The following is a 21,705-nucleotide window of genomic DNA, read 5'->3' as shown; positions in this document are numbered from 1 at the left end:
TGCTCCTAAGAAACTAGATCCGCTTTTGACCAAGAAGAATCTCTGCCTGAGGAGGAGGCACCGGGGAAGCTGTAAGGAGGAAGACTGTCCCTATCCTGGGGGACTGGCCTGCAGTGGTGACCTCGCTGCCAAAGGAGAGAAGAGAAACCTTTGCTGAAGACTTTGCTTTATTTTTACTTTCAAGACTTGTGCGTTTCCAAACGATCTCCAAGGGCCTGAAACGAGCTTGCCCCCTGAACTGAGCCCCAGGACCATTGGGCTCTACCTGATCTTCACTCGCCTGCCGCTGGACTGTGGTGTTCTTTCCCACGCCGGAGCTGTGACCCTCGTGCCCCAGTCCCTCCTTGAGCCGTGACCCGGACTGCTTAGCCGACCCCGCCTTGGGAAGAGCCTCGCTCGATCTGAGCCGCTCCCCCTACGCTGTGCTGGGCTGCCCCTGTCACCTCGCTCGCCGGAGTCTCGCTGCGCACCTTCACCCTCCCGCCGGAATCGGCGTTGTGAGCATCTCCAAGCCTCGGACGGCCCGGACGTAACCTGCGTGCCCGGCTGCCCCGCTTTGTTCACCCGCCACCTGCAACACCCGCTCTTGTCGTGAGCCTGAAGATCGGACCCCCATCGTGAAGTGTGGGAGCCCCGGACGCCGCCTCGCCCTTCTGTCGAAGAGCCGCTGAAATCCCACACCCGCCTTTGCGTCAAGAAACAATGTACTGTACTTACGAACTCGACCACGAGCTCGCATCGGATCCAGGGTCCGCAACGTTCTGATTTCCCTGTCATCTGCCGTGTGCTTCCCGGTCACCGCCTCAGCACGAAGTGCGCTGAGGCCCACAGTTACCTCGTGCCCGCCTAAGAACTTTCCGTAACAAAGAGAACTTTACCGTATTCCTAAGAGTTGTGGCCCCATCAGTTCAACGTTACTGGGCCTTGTATTGAATCTGCTGAATCTACATAAAAGCTTATTTTTATATACTTCCTGATTGGTGTCCGTTTGTGGTGCATGCAAGGGGTTTACTGTATGTGTAATTGCACTTGCTTAACCGTGTATGCCTGAGACTTAGCCTAGACTGCTCGCGCCACGCACCTAGAGGGTGAGCAGGGGTTATTCTGGGGAGTCATCCTTCGCCCTGACAAGAAGTAAAGGGTCCCTGCTTGTTGTGGGTCCACACCTGCGCCAACCAGAGCCCCCTCATTTCTAACATTGGTGGCAGCGGTGAGGATTTACGGATTTGCATTTGTGGTTTGCGTATAGTGAACCACTGATCACCACATAGTGAGAGCAGACCAGTAACACAGCCACAAGACTAGTAATTGTTTTTGTTTTGCCAAGAATCTCCGTTGTTAAAGCCATGCCTGGTTCACTCCCCGCCGGAAGGGCAGCCTCTATAATCTCTGGATTTGATGACATAGATTGGGGAGAAGGCGCACTTCAGAATCATACCAATGAAGAATTGAAAGGTTTTTGCTCCAAGTTCAGAATTGCCCAAACTGGATTGAAAAACAAGGCCCAACTCGTGAAGGCGCTGAGGGCCTGGTATGAGTCAAAGGCACCAGAGAATCAGGTGGAAATGGTTCCACCGGAAAGTGTCCATGAGTTTGGCAGAGGCCTGTCGCCAGAAGAGTTGGCAGACAGGGCAGCAACCCGGGCACATGAAGTGGAGATGGCAAGACTTAATGGGCAGATGGATATGGAAAAACAAAGATTAGCCATGGAAGAAAAGAAACTACAATTAGAGCATGAAATGAAGCTGAGGGAGCTGGAGCTGAAAGCAAAAAAGTTTGGAGCTTAATCCCTCTGGTGGCAGCACACAGCCGGTACCGGCAGAACCAAGAGTTTATATTCCCAAGGATGTAGTTAAGGAGTTCTTTAAGAATAACGACATCGGGCAGTGGTTCAGAGCCTACGAGGTAGCCATGTCTTCCCACCGGGTCCCTGAGAGAGATTGGGGAGCGGGGTTGTGGGGACGGATCCTGAGCGAAGGGCGGGACACACTGTTAGATTTACCTGCTGATGTTCATAATTCTTACGCCCATATGAAGGAAGCCTTGATGACTAGGTATGGGTTGACCCCTGAGTTATATAGACAGAGGTTCAGGGGTTGCAGTAAGATTCCCAATAGTACGTATGTGGAGTATGTGACTTTCTTTTGCAGAGCGCTGGATGGTTGGGTAAAGGGTAGTAAGGTAAATGATTATCAAGGGCTTCTTGATTTAATGGCATGGGAGCACTTGTCCAGTAATTGTTTTCCTGAGCTACGCCAGCACCTGATAGATAGTAGGCTGACTAACCCTAGGAAGCTTGCTGAGGAGGCGGACCGCTGGGTCAGTACCAGGGTCCACAAGGGTCCTGTGGGGGATTCCGCCAAAGGTGGGCAGGGTCCCCAGCAGAAGAGTGGGGGGGACAGGGGTAAACAGAAGGAGTTCCCAAAAAGGCCCCAAAGTAGTCCCGAAGGGAACCAAGGGAAAGGTTCTCAGCCTCCCCCACCCCGAAACCGACTGGGGCCCCGACAGGTCCTCCTGTTCAGAAGGGGCCCGTAAGATGTTACAGGTGTAACAATTTGGGGCATTTTGCCTCTGATGTAAAGTGTCCATTGTTTGGTAAACCAGCACCCACTGGTGCTCCACCCCGGCAGGTGACTAGTGTAGCCTTGGGGGAGGAGAGGGGTATCCAAGGTGGGTGGGGTCCCGCAGAGAGTTCCCTTGTCTCGCTAGGACACCGTGAAGTGGTCCCTTCAACCCAGCTGCCTGAGAACACTAAGAAGTACAGGCAGTGGGTGACCATAAATGGCCATAGAGTGGAAGCTCTCAGAGATACAGGAGCCAGTGTGGCAGCTGTCAGGTGTCACCTGGTGTCTCAAGAGCAGGTGGTCCCCAATGCATTCTATCCCGTTGTTGCCGCTGACAACACAGAGAGGCACTGCAAGGTGGCTCAGGTTCCCTTTGAGTGGGGGGGGGGTCTCTGGTACTCTTCAGGTAGCTGTGAGGCCCGCCATGCCTGTAGACTGTTTGTTAGGGAACGATTTGGAGAGCTCACCTTGGGCTAAGGTGGAGCGGAGGGCTCACCTGGAGATGTTGGGTATGCCGGATTGGGCGTGTGTCACCACACGGTCCATGGCAGCCAGTAGGGGTACTCAATAGGTCCTGGAGCCTGAGAGGGAGGCCCAGGAACCGGCCTCAGAGAGAAGGAGCAAGGAGCGCGGGAAGCCGGCCCCTGAAGTTCCCACGGTCCAGGAGGAAGCAGACCCTGAGGGGGATGCCCTGGAGCCTACAAGGGAACAGATAGCTGAACTGGGAGACCTGCCGGAGCTGACCCATTGGCAGCAGGAAGGAGGTCCCACCAGGGAGGACTTTTGTAAGGCGCAAATGGAATGCCCTTCTCTCGTGGGTATGCGGCAGCAGGCTGCAGACCAGGCCGCAGGTGATCAGTCAGGATCACATTTCATTTACTGGGAGAACAACCTCCTATATACAGAGCCTAAGGTTGCTGAGCCTGGGTCAGCCCGTGCGCTGGTGGTACCCCAGGACTTCAGAGCCTTCCTACTGGGGCTCGCTCACGATGTGCCATTGGCAGGGCATTTGGGGCAGGACAAGACCTTTGAAAGGCTTGTCACCCACTTTTATTGGCCTCAAATGCGCAGGAGTTCAGATACTCACTGCAGGACATGCCAGACTTGCCAGGCAAGTGGAAAGAGTGGAAGGAAGCTGAAGGCTCCACTCCAGCCATTCCCTGTAGTCAGTACCCCTTTCCAGCGAGTGGGGATTGACATTGTAGGGCCACTGGACCCCAGGACAGCGATGGGCAATAGGTTCATCCTGGTCCTGGTGGACCATGCCACCCGGTACCCGGAAGCCATTCCTCTGAGGACAGTGACGGCCCCCGTGGTGGGACGTGCACTGATGGGAATTTTCTCCCGAGTGGGATTCCCTCTAGAGGTGGTGTCTGACCGAGGTACCAATTTCATATCCAAGTACATGAAATCCCTTTGGCAAGAGTGTGGTGTAACCTACAAGTTCACCACACCTTACCACCCCCAAGGAAACGGGTTGGTTGAGAGATTCAACCGAAACCTCAAAGGCATGATAATGGGCCTAGAAGGACCCATGAGGCGGAAGTGGGACGTCCTCATACCATGCCTTCTCTTTGCTTACCGTGAGGTGCCACAGAAGTCTCTGGGGTTCAGTCCCTTTGAGCTTCTGTATGGTCACCCAGTCAGAGGACCTCTAAGTCTGATCAAGGAAGGCTGGGAGCAATCTCCCAGGAAACCTCCCCAGAATGTATATAGTTACATGCTGGCCTTCAGGAATCAGACTAGGCGATTCAGGCAACTTGCTGAGGCAAATCTGGAAGCCAGCCAGGAGGAGATGAAGCGGTGGTACGACCAGAATGCCACTCTGGTAGAGCTTCAGCCTGAACAGAAGGTATGGGTCTTGGCCCCCGTGGAGCCGTGTGCGCTCCAGGATAAGTGGACTGGTCCCTTTGAGGTGGTGGAGTGCAAGAGTCCTGTTACATACGTGGTGGACCTGAAGTCTCCTAGGAACCCCTTAAGGGTCCTACATGTCAACCGCCTCAAGCCCCACTTGGAGAGGTCCCAAGTGGGCATGCTCTTGGCAACAGATGCTGGGATGGAAGAGGAGACAGGACCTCTTCCTGACCTCCTGTCAGCCAAGGAGCAAGATGGGTCAGTGGACGGTGTCATCCTCTCTTCCGCCCTGACCCCTGAGCAACAGAATGATTGTCGCCAGTTGCTGGGACAATTTTCTGATCTGTTTTCCCTGGTTCCCGGTGTCACTGATTGGTGCGTCCATGATGTGGACACTGGGGATAGTACACCTGTGCGGCACAAGGCCTACAGGGTGACTGACAGGGTGAGGACATGCATCAAGGAGGAGGTCTCCAAGATGTTTGCGCTCGGGGTAATTGAGTCTTCCAGCAGTCCTTGGGCCAGCCCAGTGGTCTTGGTCCCAAAGGCTGCAGCGCCGGGAGCCACACCCGAACTCCGGTTCTGTGTGGACTACAGAGGACTCAATTCAGTCACCAGGACTGATGCACACCCCATCCCCAGAGCTGATGAGCTCATAGATCGGCTAGGGGCTGCCCACTACCTCAGCACGTTTGATTTAACGTCTGGGTATTGGCAGATCGCCTTGACCGAGGGGGCCAAAGAGAGGTCAGCATTTTCCACCCCAGATGGGCACTACCAGTTCCAGGTTATGCCCTTTGGGATGAAGAATGCCCCTGCCACCTTTCAGAGATTGGTCAACCAGGTGTTGGCTGGGCTGGATTCGTTCAGTGCTGCCTACCTGGATGACATCGCGGTGTTCAGCTCCACTTGGGAAGAACACCTTCGCCACCTCTGGGAAGTGTTGATGGCGCTGCGCAAGGCAGGCCTCACGATCAAGGCGAGTAAGTGCCAGATCGGGCAGGGTTCCGTGGTGTACTTGGGGCACCAAGTTGGGAGTGGCCAGGTGGCACCCCTTCAGCCCAAGATAGAAACCATCCTGAATTGGGAGTCGCCCAAAACCCAGACAGAGGTGAGAGCCTTCCTAGGTCTCACCGGGTACTACAGGAGGTTTGTCAAGGGGTATGGCAACATGGTTGCCCCCTTGACAGCGCTGACTTCGAAGAAGCAGCCCAGGAAAGTGATTTGGACTGACACCTGTCAGAAAGCTTTTGAGGCCCTGAAAACTGCTATGTGCACGGCGCCCGTGCTGTTGGCTCCCAACTTCTCCAAAGAGTTTATCGTTCCGACAGACGCTTCAGAGCATGGTGTGGGGGCTGTTCTTTCACAGATTAATGGGGAGGGCCTAGATCAACCCGTAGCCTTTCTTAGCAGGAGGTTACTTCCACGGGAACAGAGGTGGAGTGCTATTGAGCGTGAGGCATTTGCTGTGGTCTGGGCGCTGAAGAAGCTAAGACCCTACCTGTTTGGGTCTCACTTCCGGGTTCAGACGGACCACAGGCCCCTCAGATGGTTGATGCATATGAGGGGTGAGAATCCAAAGCTGTTGAGGTGGTCCATTTCCCTACAGGGTATGGATTTCACGGTGGAACATCGCCCTGGTACAGAACACGCCAATGCTGACGGTCTGTCCAGATTTTTCCGCCTTAGTGATGAGGAACTCCCTGGGGTAGGGTAGTTCTCCCCACTTTTCAGCTGGAGGGGACACGTGTTAGACCTGGCACCTTGGCGTGAGTCTCCCTTCCTCTTTTTGTCGCTGTGCCTCATGTGCTTTTATGGTGTTGGCCGCTCAGCGCGCTGTGCCACTGCCAACCAGTGTCGCGGTGCGAGTGCTCCCTGTGTAAATTATATATGTTGGTTGGATTCCATGATTGGATTGTTTGGTTTACTGTCAGACCCCAGTAAAGTGCGCCAGGAGCGCCAGGGCATGGAAATGCAAACACCGCTAGTGGGCTTGCAGCACTGGTTGTGCCACCCACAGAAGCGGCCGGTAAAATATGTCTAAGGTCTGCCATCGCAGAACCTGCGTGCAGTCTGGTACTGACATGCTGACTGGCAAGTGCCCACACTTGCCGGTCCCTAAACCATCCCTTAACTTCATGTTAGCCACCCCTCTGGTTGGCCCATGGGCAGGGTGCGTTGTAAGCATAAGGTAGGACAAGCCTGGATGCGTGGCATGTCCTAGTAGTGAATTACCGCCATCTTGTTGTTCGCTACTGTAAGGCTACCCTGTTCTCATAGGCCAGCATGGGCGGTTGGGATTGTTACATCCTATGATCCTAAACCGACCCAGGGAACATGGTAGAAGATCGAGTTTAGTATGTCTGAACTCGGAATAATAAGGTACATCTTTTCGCAAGGTTTATTTTAATATTCCGCGTTTGCAAATGCCGTTTTTAGAAAGCTGGCCTTTGCTTGCCTAAACATTTCAGCCCGCCTCTGCGTGATGTGTATCTGATGTCTGGCCGGTGTGAGTGACAGGGCTGGGGGAACCCAGATGGGCAGGGCTAGGTAGCCTGGTGGTGAATAGGACGATCGACAGGTAGATGGGTGGGAGGAGTACTCCTAGGCTCTGAATAGGACAGTGCTCTGCCCCCACAATGCCGGCTCCGCCCCCTGTGGAGCGTCTGATGACTCTGCCCTGCACTCTAAAAGAAGAAGCCTGCATCGCGTAAACAAAGTGCTCAGAAACCGGACTGGACTAGGCAAGGGCCCCCCTGGCCTGGGAGAATAAAAGATTTGCTGTATAAATGTAGGAGCCCTGCTCCTAAGAAACTAGATCCGCTTTTGACCAAGAAGAATCTCTGCCTGAGGAGGAGGCACCGGGGAAGCTGTAAGGAGGAAGACTGTCCCTATCCTGGGGGACTGGCCTGCAGTGGTGACCTTGCTGCCAAAGGAGAGAAGAGAAACCTTTGCTGAAAACTTTGCTTTATTTTTACTTTCAAGACTTGTGCGTTTCCAAACGATCTCCAAGGGCCTGAAACGAGCTTGCCCCCTGAACTGAGCCCCAGGACCATTGGGCTCTACCTGATCGTCACTCGCCTGCCGCTGGACTGTGGTGTCCTTTCCCTCGCCGGAGCTGTGACCCTCGTGCCCCAGTCCCTCCTTGAGCTGTGACCCGGACTGCTTAGCCGCCCCCGCCTTGGGAAGAGCCTCGCTCGATCTGAGCCGCTCCCCCTACGCTGTGCTGGGCTGCCCCTGTCACCTCACTCGCCGGAGGTTCGCTGCGCACCTTCACCCTCCCGCTGGAATCGGCGTTGTGAGCATCTCCAAGCCTCGGATGGCCCGGACGTAACCTGCGTGCTCGGCTGCCCCGCTTTGTTCACCCGCCACCTGCAACACCCGCTCTTGTCGTGAGCCTGAAGATCGGACCCCCATCGTGAAGTGTGGGAGCCCCGGCCGCCGCCTCGCCCTTCTGTCGAAGAGCCGCTGAAATCCCACACCCGCCTTTGCGTCAAGAAACAAGGTACTGTACTTACGAACTCGACCGCGAGCTCGCATCGGATCCAGGGTCCACAACGTTCTGATTTCCCTGTCATCTGCCGTGTGCTTCCCGGTCACCGCCTCAGCACGAAGTGCGCTGAGGCCCACAGTTACCTCGTGCCCGCCTAAGAACTTTCCGTAACAAAGAGAACTTTACCGTATTCCTAAGAGTTGTGGCCCCATCAGTTCAACGTTACTGGGCCTTGTATTGAGTCTGCTGAATCTACATAAAAGCTTATTTTTATATACTTCCTGATTGGTGTCCGTTTGTGGTGCATGCAAGGGGTTTACTATATGTGTAATTGCACTTGCTTAACCGTGTACGCCTGAGACTTAGAATAGACCTCTCGCACCACGCACTTAGAGGATGAGCAGGGGTTATTCTGGGGAGTCATCCTTCGCCCTGACAAGAAGTAAAGGGTCCCTGCTTGTTGTGGGTACACACCTGCGCCAACCAGAGCCCCCTCATTTCTAACAGCAACGCACTGAGCAGGAACGTTCCTTGTGGAATCCCAAAGTCATCCACTAAACTTGCAAAGTCTTGTAGGTGCGAGTCTACAAACAAGTCGCCCCAGATGTCCAGCCCACCGCTCTCCAGGACTGAAGCTCCGGGCGCCCATGACAGGCCTATAAACTCAGTAGGACTTCGAGTGGCAGATTGGGAGCATATGGTGTAGGTTGGCTTCTCGGTAACATATATTTTGACCAGCTGTATCTTGCTGCCAGCATTAATATATTTACTTGTTTTTCTCTGCAGTGTGTAGTGGATCCTGAAAGCCGTTCTATCACAGCTGGTTGTCTCAGTGTTAGCGCCCAAGTGGCCAGCTCGGTGAGGTTTCTACTCGTGAACCACCTCATTGGCCATTGCAGTTGTGCTGCAGCATAATAATGTTCATAATTTGGCGCCCCCAAGCCTGCGTCAGATAATGTTAGATACAATTTACGGAACCTTTCCCCCCCCCCCCCCGATCAGGGAGACAAGGAGTGATTCCAGGTCTTTGAATAATCTGTGCGGCGGTCTATGAGGAAGAGTGGAGAAAAAGTACAAAAGCCGAAGGCGTAGAAGCATTTTAGAGATGGCCACCCGTCCCATCGGGGACAAGGGTAAACTCAGCCAGAATGGAAGGGCTGCACGAGCCCCAGTGATTGCTCTGCCTAGGTTACCGTCTATTATATCTGTACGAGAGTGGTAGATTTAAACTCCCAGATATTTGCAAGTGTCGAACGCCCATTCCAACAGAGTTCGAGGCATGTCTCGTTCTGTATGGGCCCAGTCTAACAATTTTAAAAGGCAGCACAAGTTCAGCCCGGTGTTTCTGTCCGGGATAAAACCGTTCTGGTCTTCATGTATCAGTATGGGTATTGCTTCTATTAGCCTATTGGCTAATCATTTACCTAAGATTTGATAATCTGCATTCAGTAGTGACAGAGGGTGATGCGAGGCCATTCGCAGTGGGTCTTTGACCTGTTTGGGTTGCACGACCAGTGTCGCCTCTCACAGGGAGGGCGGGAGTTCTCCCCTTTCAAATGTCTCTTCATACATATTGGTTCGCAGAGGAATAAGTTGTTCGGAGTAAGCTGAATAAAATTCAGATGGCCAGCCATCCGCCCCCGGGATTTTACCTGTTGCCATTTGTTTGATAGCGTCAGAGATTTCATCTGCAGTAATGGAGTCTTCAAGTAAGTCGTACCGAGGTTGCGTTACTTGCGGGAGTTGGACACGTGCTAAGAACCGCTGAATAAGAGGGAGATCACAGTAACTTTGCACCTGCTCCGGAGATGCCTAACTGTGCTGTGGACCGGTTCGAGTTATCAGGGGAATGCCCCGCATTCGACCTCCTACCTGGGGTGATCTGGGGGAACTTAACGGAGGCCGTTGGTTACAGAGGGGCTCCCTCCCAGCGCTGACCTTCTGTAGGGGTGCACTGGAGGCCGCCGCCCTTACAGAGCATTGATGAATGCACATTAAATCTTGTGGGAGCATCACGCTGCCTGAATACTGTTGTAGATTCTGCCTTTCCCTGTAGGGCACGACCCAAAGATGTTCCAGGGGATCTTTGTGGACTGCCTACCTGCCTCTCCGCCAGCCTCCTGCCACACTGGGCTACTCATGCTGTGAGGTGCCTTGTACTGGACTATCACCCGCAAGCGGGCCCACGTCCAGAATAGACCATTGTGCCCCCTGAGCAGAGTTGGAACCACAGCTCAAACAATAGGACAACACAGATCTGGAACCAGCCTGCACTGCCATTGGGTAATCAACGAGCCATGGACTCTGGACTAGTCCTACCTCAGTTGAAGGTAAACTAGATGTGGTACTTGCAAAAATAGAGCAGTCTTGTGTGTCCCTGGAAAACAAAAGTGATGCCGTAGCAACAGATCTCACACTACTGAGAGACGATCATTGGAAACTCTCCGACAGGGTTCACTTAACAGAGCAATTGCTGGCAACTATTCACCTGCAAGCACAAGACACGCAGTCCCACCTACATATTCTATGCAAGAAGGTCCGCACCCTTGAGGGGGATGCCGAGTGCAGGCTGTGGCATATTAACATACAGGTGGTGGGTCTGCCTGAAAATGTGAAGGGCCGAGACACAATCATATCTTGAGTCCTGGATTTGCAGTTTCATCCCTGCTGAGCCCTCTTGCCCTTCTTCTCAAGAGAACGGGCTCACGGGGACCCATCGCGGGGACCCCCTGCTGGGTGACCCGCATAGGCTGTTGGTGGCACACCTCATGCACTACAAAGACAGACATCTAGTCTTGAGCAAGGCCCGCAAACAGAACAACCTGGCAATGCCAATACAAAGATCTTCTGAGACTACTCGCTGGCAGTCCAGCACAAACACCATACTTTTCTTGCAGTCGAACGTAGGCTGAGAGAACCTAATATTCAGTATTTACTCCTGTTCCCTGCCTGTCTCCATATCCAGGCTTCACCGACCCTAACAACGCATAGACCTGGGTGGAGAATCATGGACCTGCAGGAACTGATCATGGACCTTGAGCACCGGGGGGAACATTGTCCAGTGGTGGAAACTGACGGAGCTGAAGGTGGAGGAGGCCACCAGCTGCTCTGCATGTGCCTTGTTCCCCGAACTTAGAGGAGGTCATACGGGAGAGATGGTGGGAACTGCATGCAGCAGCTGAGTTTCGCGAGTCCAGTCTGCCCTCTGTCTCAAATGACTCCAAATCATGGGGAGATGAGGATTCTCTGATCTCGGACCACACTACCTATAGCGACATCGCAAACTGCGGACGATAACCTTCAAATTAACGCTTGTTATGCTATGTATTTGACAGCTTGCAGTTTGATCTTTCAGATATCATGAATCCTCCCGAACTTCGCCCTCTGGTCAACTTACTATCACCCTTTCTCCCCCGCTCCATAATTGTGATGCTGTTGAGTCTGTAGCTTGCTCCCTCTTGGGGTGCTAGAATATCCCCCTCCGTATTCGTTCTGACATGGGGGTCCACAAAGAGAGATGCATGCTGCAATCACATACCATTATGTAACTTTATGCAAGTCAGCGATTGTGGTGACAATGGGGGAGATTAGGGACTTCGGTACCGACACCATCCTCCCTCAGAATCCACTTGAGCAAAAGATAGATCCTCGAGACTGATGAGGCCATATGGTCGCTTACCACAGGCAAAACTCCCGGGCCTTACGGGCTACTATCTGAATTTTTTAAAACTTATACCTCCTTGCTTGCACCACAATTAAAAACAATATTGGATGAAGCTTTGGCGGCGGCCTGTTTCCCACCCACATTAAACGATGCCTTACTCATCTTTCTTCCTAAGCTGGGGTGGGACGTAATAGAGTTGCAATCCTATCGGCCCCTTGCTCTCCTAAACGCAGACTACAAAATACTGCCAAAGATTCTGGCCTACAGACTGCCCTACCCCCTTCTACCACAGCTGGTCCACCCCAACAAGAACAGCATTGTGCCGGCCAGGAGTACCTCCCTGAACCTAAGCCATTTCTTTTGGGTGTTGGAAAATGCCCAGCTGATGCATCCACAGTCAGCTTGCCTGGTACTTGACCTGCAGAATGCATTTGACTCCCTAGATTGGCCATATTTACTCAGCGTACTCTCCCGATATAGTCTGGAAGCCTGCTTTATCCGACTGGTCAAACTACTGTATGCTAACCCTCCAGTCAATGATGGGGTATACCCCTCAGAGAGGGTACGCATTCTGTCTCGCTTTACCCAGACGACATGCTCCTTTACCTTCATGATATCCATGCAATACCACCCACCATAGAGCATTTGCTGCTCCATTTGTTGCAGTATCGGGCCTTAAGGTAAACTGTGCCAAATCCTGCATTTTCTCATTCATGACCAATACGCCTGGCCCGGCAGTTTACATCAGCGGCGCAAGATTGTATTGGCAGACGTCCATGTTCCGTACCTGGGTATTCATATTTATCATGTACCGCAGACCTTTTTTGATTGTGACCTTGTCCACGCTATGTCTGCCCTGCAGGTACAAATAGCGTTTTGGCAGACCCTACCGCTGTCAGTGGCGGGCAGAGTGGCCCGTGCAAAGATGGTTATGATACAGTGTTTACTGAATTATTTAGCCAACCTGCCCTTATACATCAACAAACCCTTCTTTTGCGCCCTCAAATTCTAAATAGGTGTTTTTATATGGCACCCCACATGCCGTAGCGTGATCCTCCCTAAGCTCTATCTCCCAGCAGACTGTAGTGGACTGGGTGTGCCCAATTTTGATCAGTAATACAACTAAAATGGGTAGCACCCTTGTCCGATGGATGCCAACTGGAGGACACTGCAGTCGTCCTCACTCAATGGGATCTGGAAAACGTGTACTCTGCATTTTTTACCCACAAGCTAAGGTGCTGCTACTGCTCACACTCCTGCTCTGGGTTGCATGTCATTGCTTCTGTAGGACCGTCTTTCTTACCCAATCGGTGATACCTTACCCATCTGCGCTGCCACTGTTTTGCATGCCGCTGGGCGATGTGACAACCTGCCTAAGGAAACTGGGTCCCTGGCACGCGGCGGGGCTACACAGTATAGGTGGTTTATACCGGGACGGGATCCTCATAACTATAGAGGAGCTCCTCACGGACTCTGATCTCCAATGGGGCAGTTCCTATTGCATGCTTCCTTTATACGGTCATTGGGGCAGGGCTAGGGAGACATACAGCAGGAGCCACCGCTACACCTCACATTCCAATACCTACACGTAATGGGGAGGAGTCATCAACGGCCTCGATGGATGGCTAGCTCCCTGCGCACTCATGCAGCTATTCCCCTTACCACGCTACGCCAACACTGAGACACTGACCTGAACCGCCCTTGTACTGATAGAGAGTGACAGGCAATGTTAGCTTACCCCTCCCTAGTATCTGGCAATGCACGCTTCAAATGAATACAATTGTATATATTGCATAGAGCCTATTTAACTCCCCACAAAATCAAATGATACTTTCAGACCTGGCCTTTATACTAGCAAAGCACCTGCTCACCCGAAAGTGGAAAGCGGCGAACCACCCTACTTCCTCTTCCTGGACACTGTCAGTGGTGCCTGGGTGCCGGCATAGAGAGGAAATAAGAGAGCTCTGCTAATTCCCCATCTCTGATACTTATGAGGCTTTCCTGGAGAAACTCCGTGCGGGTCTATGAACTGATCAACAACCCTCTTAGTGCATTTTACATGTTGTTCCCTAGTTGCATAATAACCTCTGCTACTGGTTGGGGCACCTGTCTAACCACCGTAGTCCCTATAGGCAGGTACATTCTTATCTGACCTAGTTGTCATATTATTAACTCTGTCACATATAGCAGGTGCAGGAATGTTACGTGTATTAAGTCCAGCCTAGCGGTGTACATGTGCTGCCCTGCTTGGCATGCTGTATCTAGTCTGGAGGTATAGACCACGGCCACCGCTTTCCATTTGTTCCATCCTGTTCCTGTCAAAATTGCTTTTTTTTCATTCGTGAAACACTGCTCGTTGTCCCACCTTTGGGTATGTTTTGACTTTCATGGAGACTGCCCCTGTTGCATGTCCCCATACTCTTGGCTTTACTTATCGTGTGTTTTGCACTTTCTTTTTTCCCATTTAATGGTCCCTTTTCCTTTTTAGGTCTCGCCTAGGCAGCGCTCAAGCGCTGCACTAGGAGGGCCTTTAGCAATCGGTCTGCTCCTTTTCAAGTACACTCCTGTTGGCATCCACCCTGCGGCAGCGAGCAGCGGCGCGCGTGCTAATTGGCCACTGCTCGCTCCCCAAAGGCGTATGCCACTACAAGCACGAGGGTGCTTGAAAACAGCTGCTGCTTGTTTGAGTTTCAGCATTAGTCATTCACAGTCATTAAATACAGCGCGGGCCGTGGTTTTTTTTTCATTCCCCCCTCACTCTCTCTCTCTTTCGCTCGCACTCTGTCTCTCGCGCTCTCTCTTTTTTGTCGCAGGTCGCTCAGAGACAGCAATTCGTCTTACAATTTTCTTTGTAACGAAAATTAACAATAGCCTCAATATAAAGCAGACACTACTGAGCCCTAAAATGTCACATTATAAGTTGTCCCTTGTGCACGGCTCTCTCTCTCCAAAGTGTCCCATCACATTCATTGCATTATGTTTGCATGTTACTTTCCTTCTACCAGCTGTGGGGCATAAAGTGCATTGAATAACTCAAGCAGTGTCAGTACTTTATCTGGCGCGGGCAGTGCTTTTTTTTTCATTCCCCTTCACTCACTCTCTCTTTCGCTCGCCCTCGCACCACCACCACGTCCACCACCACATCCCCCACTACCACCAGCACCACCACCACATCCACCACCATGTCCACCACCACCACGCCCACCACCACCACCACATCCACCACCACTATGTCCACCACCACGTCCACCACCACCACCACATCCACCACCACCACGTCCACCACCACCACGTCCACCACTACCATGTCCACCACCATCACGTCCACCACCACCATCACGTCCGCAACTCCCACCATGTCCACCACATCCACCACCACGTCCACCACACGTCCACCACAACCACGTCCACCACCACCATGTCCACCACCACGTCGACCACCACCATGTCCACTGCCAACACCACCACCACGTCCACCACCACCACTATGTCTACCACCACCACCACGTCCACCACCACCACCATGTCCACCACCACCATGTCCACCACCACCACGTCCACCGCCAACACCACCACCACCACGTCCACCACCAGCAGTGAGATCTGACAGAGACATCTAGCCGCAGATTCCTTAAATTAGAATAACCCCAGGCGTCAGACTGGATCCGGAAACGTCGTCCACGTACGTGATGTCAGCAAGGTCATATAAGTCCCTCTCGGTTCGCTGACGTCAGTTTCCTTCTTTTCTGCGTGCAACGCAGCTCCGGCTGAGCGGTTCCTCTGGCCTGTTTTCAGGCCTCCTTGTCGATGCTTCGCATCAGGAACAGTGTGCGATGCCTTCGGGCTTTCAAACTTGCAATTCTTGCATCTTATTTGTATGTGCTGTCTGGGCGAGCACCATGACTCCACGGACTGCGAAGCATGCCAACACCTGAAGCCGAAGCCTGGGCGGGAGCGCCGTATGAAGATTCTCTCTGCACGGCTGTCCCGGTCAGAATCGTCTTGCCACCCGGCCTCTTCATCAATGGCAGGTCCCTCTACTGTTCGGTTCCGCCGTCGTTCGCCCTACGGGGTCCGGGGCCGTCGTTCGCCACTTGGTAAGTCGAGGCGCTTGTCGCCGAGGTCTTCGACCGCTCCTTCTTCTGTTGTCAGGGGCACTGGTTCCCGGAACATTCCGGACATGCGCTCCCGACAGTCGCCCCCCCCCCTCTATGCGCCCTTACCGGGTGTGGGGGCCTCTTGGGCCCAAATGGAGGCATATGCTGTGGCTCTGCAGGCCTCCCTTGGGTCCTCTACCATTCCTTGGGCGTCCTCGGGCCTCCGCTTCTTGTGGGATCTCCGACGGACTCGCCGGCGGGTTTGCCCCCGGCGCCAATTGAGCCTTTGCCCCCCAGGAACATCGGGGATGTGGTGTCGTTAGGGCGCGGCCCACCTGGGTCCCCCTCTACGACTCACGGTGCCTCTGCCGCGTCGCATAGCCCCGCTGGGCTCCCTGTTGCGCCACAGGTGGTTGCCGGTGCTCATAGCCCTGCCTTGATCACACCCCTGGCTTCCAGGCAGGCGGTCGCCTGTCCGGAGCCGGGGTTGGTGCCGTACCGGTGCCGGAGGCTCGCCTCCTTGGCTCCGCCTCCGCCTCTTTCTCCGGAATCGGAGCCGAAAGCTTGCCTCATCGGCTCCAGCGCCTTCTCCTTCGGAAGGGGAGCTTGTCATAGTTTTGGCGCTGGACGGCGCCGACTCTACGCCGGATGCAGCCGAGTCAGCGACTGACGAGGCACAGTCGGCGCCGACGCGCATCGTTTTGGCAACGTGTCAATGCCAAGTTATGGACTCTTCTCTAGAGGACTCTGGAGAGAGTTCGGCTTTGCCCTCTTGCCCGGTGTCGCCAGAGGTACTGTTGCCGGTGCCCCCCTTGGAATTCGTGGAGCCTATTCAGGAGCTCCCAGATCCGGCAGGCTCTCCGCCTCCCCAGGAGCCCCGTCAGGATCCTCATTATTCAATGGGGCTCCCTTCAGTGGGGCATTGGTCGCACCCTCAGTGTCTTGGGAGGGTCAACTTACAACCCTCCCCCACTGATGAGTTGTTGTCCCCTCCGCGGAGGGCCACCAAGGCTGGTGCGGCTTTTTTGAGAGTGGTCTCATTGGCCACCCGCATTTTAAACATGCAACCCCCTTCTGCCCCCTTGTCTGTGGACCCCTTGCTTGAGGTCCTTCACCGGGGATCCAGGAATGTGGAGCTGCTTCTGCCCTTTGAGGCTTCCCTTCATGATACCCTTTTGGGTACCTGGGTCCAGCCTGCTTCAGGTGGCCCGGTGGCTCGTTCAGTTTTGCACCGACACCGTCCAGCTCCGCATGATCCTGTTTGTCTTTTTGTGCACCCTGATGTGTAGGGGTTTGTGTTGCAGACTGCCTTTCCTTCCCTGCCCCCTCTAACGCTTCCTCCCTCTCGGGAGTCCAGATGGCTTGGAACATCTTTGCATCCACTAGTGCGGCCCTACGGTCCTTAAATACAATGTGTGTTTTGGCGCAGGCTACCTCTGTCCTGTGGGATTCTGCAGAGTTTTTGCTTTCTGCCACCTCTGAAGGTGCTCGCATTGATCTCCTTCGCCTCCTCCGAGATGGCCGCGACCTTGCTGATTTCACAATCCGGTCAGCCTTAGATGCTGCGGATTCCTTAGGCTGAGCTATGGCGGGCTCTGTTGCCTTAAGGCGTCATGGTTGGTTGCGGGATAGCGTCTTCCCTGAAAATATCCGGGCGCGACTGTTAGAAAGTGGCTCTGTATATACTGCACCAAAGTAAGGTTCAGTGTGCACAGAGTCCACAGTCCCCAGAGGTTTGGCAGAGGCTAAAGTTAGATATAACCTTACTCTCTAAAGTGGTAGCTTGGTCGAGCAGTAAGGCAGTATCAGAGGACAGTGTAAAGCATTTGTTGTACACACTCAGTCAGCAAATGGTCTCACACACTCAACAACTGAACTCTAGGACAATTGTTTTGTATATAAAAATATATAGTTGTTTTATTTTAGAACCACAAGTAGGTATCAAAATACTTTCTCAAAATGAGATGCTTTAGTTAAATACTTTCAATAAGCAATAGACTTTTAAATGCAATAGTTACAGTTGTTGCAATAGGCAACACAAGTTAAACACAATTATAACATTGAGCTCAATGGGAAATTTTAAAGTAAACACAATATCAATTACTTTGCATAGGGTTTTCTTACTCAGGGCTGGATCCTGGCTCAGGCTGTAGCTCTTGCCTTTGGGCTCTTGACACCGACTCTTCGACCTCCGTCTATAGGCGTCTGTTAGGCTGGTTGCATCTCTTCAAGTCCATTTCCAGCTTGGGTCAGTGTACTCATCGGGAGCCATTAAATGGAGAGTGGTCCTTCTTTCTCTCTCTCTCTCTTTCTTTGCTCTGGTATAGGGCTCCTGCCTTTCTACCTGTCATTTTTATACGGGTATGTTGTGGAGCCATTCTGGTGTTTTTAGGATATCTTCTATCCTGTTATTTCTGCTCTTTCGAGCTGCTTGGGTTGCTGTCTGGCTGTTCCGCCACAGTTTTTTCCCCCTTTTATCCGTCACTTGGTTGCCGGATTGGATGCTTGGCGCTTATCCTCTCGCAGCCCCCCCCCTTTAGGGGTATGGCTGTGGTATCTATTCTAAGTTAAGGAATCTGCGGCTAGATGTCTCTATCAGATGTACGAGTTACTTACCTTCGGTAACGATGTATCTGGTAGAGACGTTGTCTAGGTACAGATTCCTAAACGCCCACCCAGCCTCCCCGTTCTGCGATGACCTTGTCGAGTGATGTTCTCCACTGGCCTCTTCAATTGCCTTTGGGTTATCTCTCGAGGGGGTTCGGATTGTTGCACTCCCCTGAGTGTTTTCATATACAGTTACCCTCTGCTGAGGGGCTTCTTTCCTGTGATATGGTGCCTTTTGATTCAGAAGGAGATTCGTTTTCCTCTCCAGTTACCTTCCCTTCATTCCGTCTTCTCTACTGACTTGGGGTCCTGGGCCTCCTCTTCGAGGGTCGCTTGTGCTCTGTTTCCAACCTCCATTCTTATAGGGAAAAGGACAGCCTTTTCCTACCTTCCTGCAGTGGACTATTGTTCTGTCTGTGTTCCGTTATTACTAGACGGCACAGTTCTACATGGCCCTATCAGTCTAGCTCTGTCTGTTCAGATATTCTTCCCTGGTTGCACTGGGGGAGGGGTCTTTGCTTCGCTTGCGGGGCTCTTTATGTAGGTAGTGTCTAATTCTGTCTTTTACGATGGTGTCTTCCACCATCCTTCTTCTTTATTCATGGATTTTCATCCATCGCACACTGTTCCCATACTTTCACCGTTTTTTGTTGGTGGCTCCGCGTTGTGTAGCGGAAAAGTTTCTCCAAAGACAACTGATGTCATAGCGACGGGAGGGACTTATATGACCTCGCTCACGTCACGTTTGTGGACGACGTCAGGGCGGGGTCATGTAGCGCCGTCCCCCGGCGCGCAGAGGTGCTGAGGCAAAAATTTTCCAAATCCAGTCTGATGCCTGGGGATATTCTAAGTTAAGGAATCTGCAGGTAGACAACGTCTCTACCAGATACATCGATACCGAAGGCAACTAACTCGTACTTTATTTATTATTCTTGAATCATGATGTTCTTCATAGGCTAACATGTGTTTCACGACAACATGTCGCTTCATCAGGGCCATGTACTATATATTTCACAAATGCTGTTAATAATGCACAGCAATGATATCAAGGCAAATTACATAACAGTGATTAAGAAATAAATTAAATGGAAAACTCATGTTAGAATTATTCATATAATATGATTAACAATTAAAAATGAAATATCCAACTGAACAGGAAAAGGAAATTGTTTAGACATAATTTTATACTGAAGACATCACACCTACATTAGTGACAGGCAGAAAACTAAAGTAAATAAACACACAAGTGTATGGACATAGGAGCCGGGTTTGACCCAGTGTCTTATAGGGGCAGCGTCTTAAGATCACCCATTGAACAGCCCCCTCGTACTGTTATGATATCAATAGTATGCACACTGTGGACGAACCCTAATCCCATTGGCCAGCCGCCGCCGCATACACTTGTGCCAAGGCCGCTGAAGACTTGTGAGGAGCAACAAGCGATGAACATAGGGCAGCTGATGGGACAGACATCAAAGTACCACGCAGATGGCTCAGACACGAAGCAAGTTATTACTGTAAGAGCGGTGCCCCAGGTCTGCACAACATGAAATAATAATTACATCCTGTCCAATAGAGCAATCTGTCCCAGTGGAGGAAGATGGTGCATTCTTTGTGCTAATCACCAATCTGCCGAAATGATGAAGGTGGATTTTAGAGGCCTTTCGTGCTGAGGATAATTGCCCAGTGCTAATGGTTCCCTATGTTCCAATAATTACAATGCTCACAAAATGCATTCAGGACTCTAGCTGCAGTGTTCATCCAAGGGACTATGTTTTCACAGTTTCTGAAAAAGTAAGCAATTAGCCATCTGTACAGATTGCTTGTTCAAGGGGCCGGTAAAAAGGAGACAAATTAATTACAACTCCTGCTTTCCCATTGTGCAGAAAGCATGAATAAAAAGGTCGTGGCTGAGAACTCCTAAGAGTGTACTTTGAACTACCGAGTGCTCCATATGCTTGGAAGGTTGTAGCGCAGAGTGACTTTACGTGGCCTTGTAATTATGGGCAGGCACACTGCGCTGTGACAACAAAAATGACGCAGCGGCAGTGCAATGGGCTGGTAAATAATCCCCTAGGAGCTCCATATGCTTGGAAAGAGACAGCGCATCGCTTCCCAACACGAATAGGAAGGGTTCACACGCTTTCACTGGGCAAGGACAGGCACATGGCTTACTCAGGCCTGTGCGCGCACACCACCCTGCCTGGAACAGCCGGACATGGGAGGACCCCCTTACGGGTGCGGTTGCGCATCCCAGCCAGCGACGGCAGACCTGGCACTTTGCTACTAGCACCATGAATGCAAGCGTGTGGACACAGGCCTGCACCGGCATGCCTGAACCAGAGGTTAGATGCAAGTATGCGCTCCCCAGCTCACGGTGGCAAGCAAGGCACCTATACAAGATGCCATAGGTGCCATGGCGCATCCTCCAGCCTGCAACGGCAGGCGAGACATGTTTTCGAAACAACATCAGACCAGCATTGTGTCAGCGCTTATTCCTACCTGTAGGACAGTGCTCACACTTCCACCCTACCTTGACAGTGAGGACATGCTCAAGGCCCAAGAGCCACATAAGAGAATCGACCACACCTCAGGAGTATCCTTCAGCAAGAGCCAAAACTCCAAGACAGGGAAAGCCCTACGTGGGGGGTTCCTCACTAACTGGCCAGGGAACATCCCCATGTACCCCCCCAGCCTTCAGCCTACCACCCTCCCTGTGCCCATCAGACATGGAATGGGGGTTTCCCTCATAGTACGGGACGAACCACTCAGAGTTGACTGAGGTGTTAGTGATGCCAACCTAGGCCGCGGTGCAATGGTGCCCCACAGACTAGCAGTGGCAGATGCAATATTGGATTAACAGGTACTCTCAGTGCTACACCCCACTACCAGCCAGTGCCATACTTGCCCCAGGTATGTGGTGCACCTGTTTACGGGGCGCACAGGCACCTAAACCCATTGTGCACACACACCCCAGCCCAATGTGGGCGAGGCAGGCATGCGCACCTGCCCCCTGCAGTACAGTGGGGAGGTGCCCAGAGTTCTAAGGTTATGCTGTGAGAGTTAGCAAAGACTCGGAGGAAAATCAAAGTGTTTTGGGGTAATATCGCTCAAGAAGGGCATGTCCAACAAGGCCCTTCATACACTCGATGTTAAAAGAGCACTCATGTACTACATAGAAAGAACTTAAGAATTGTAGAAAGAGACATCAACTGTTTGTAGCTTTCTCAAATCCTAGGAAAGGTAACGCCATCTCAATAGCAGGGATTGCAAGATGGATTGTTAAATGCTTACAGATTTGCTATATAAAGGCTAAAAGAGCTCTACCAACAGTTCCAGGAGCTCAATCCACTAGAAAGAAGGGTGCATCGATGACTCTCTTAGGGAGCCTTCCTTTAACAGATATTTGCAAAGCGGCTACATGGA

At 52.3% G+C, this 21,705-nt stretch overlaps 1 protein-coding gene across 3 annotated transcripts in view; it reads left to right on the top strand.

Moving 5' to 3' along the window:
• COL27A1 (collagen type XXVII alpha 1 chain) overlaps positions 1 to 21,705 on the top strand; it is a 2,221,286-nt gene that overhangs the window by 1,769,019 nt on the left and 430,562 nt on the right. The window lies entirely within an intron of this gene.

This window comes from Triturus cristatus, chromosome 1_2 (genome assembly GCF_964204655.1).
Source record: "Triturus cristatus chromosome 1_2, aTriCri1.1, whole genome shotgun sequence".
Taxonomy (NCBI): Eukaryota; Metazoa; Chordata; class Amphibia; order Caudata; family Salamandridae; genus Triturus; species Triturus cristatus.
This window is presented reverse-complemented; position numbering and strand designations above follow the sequence as displayed.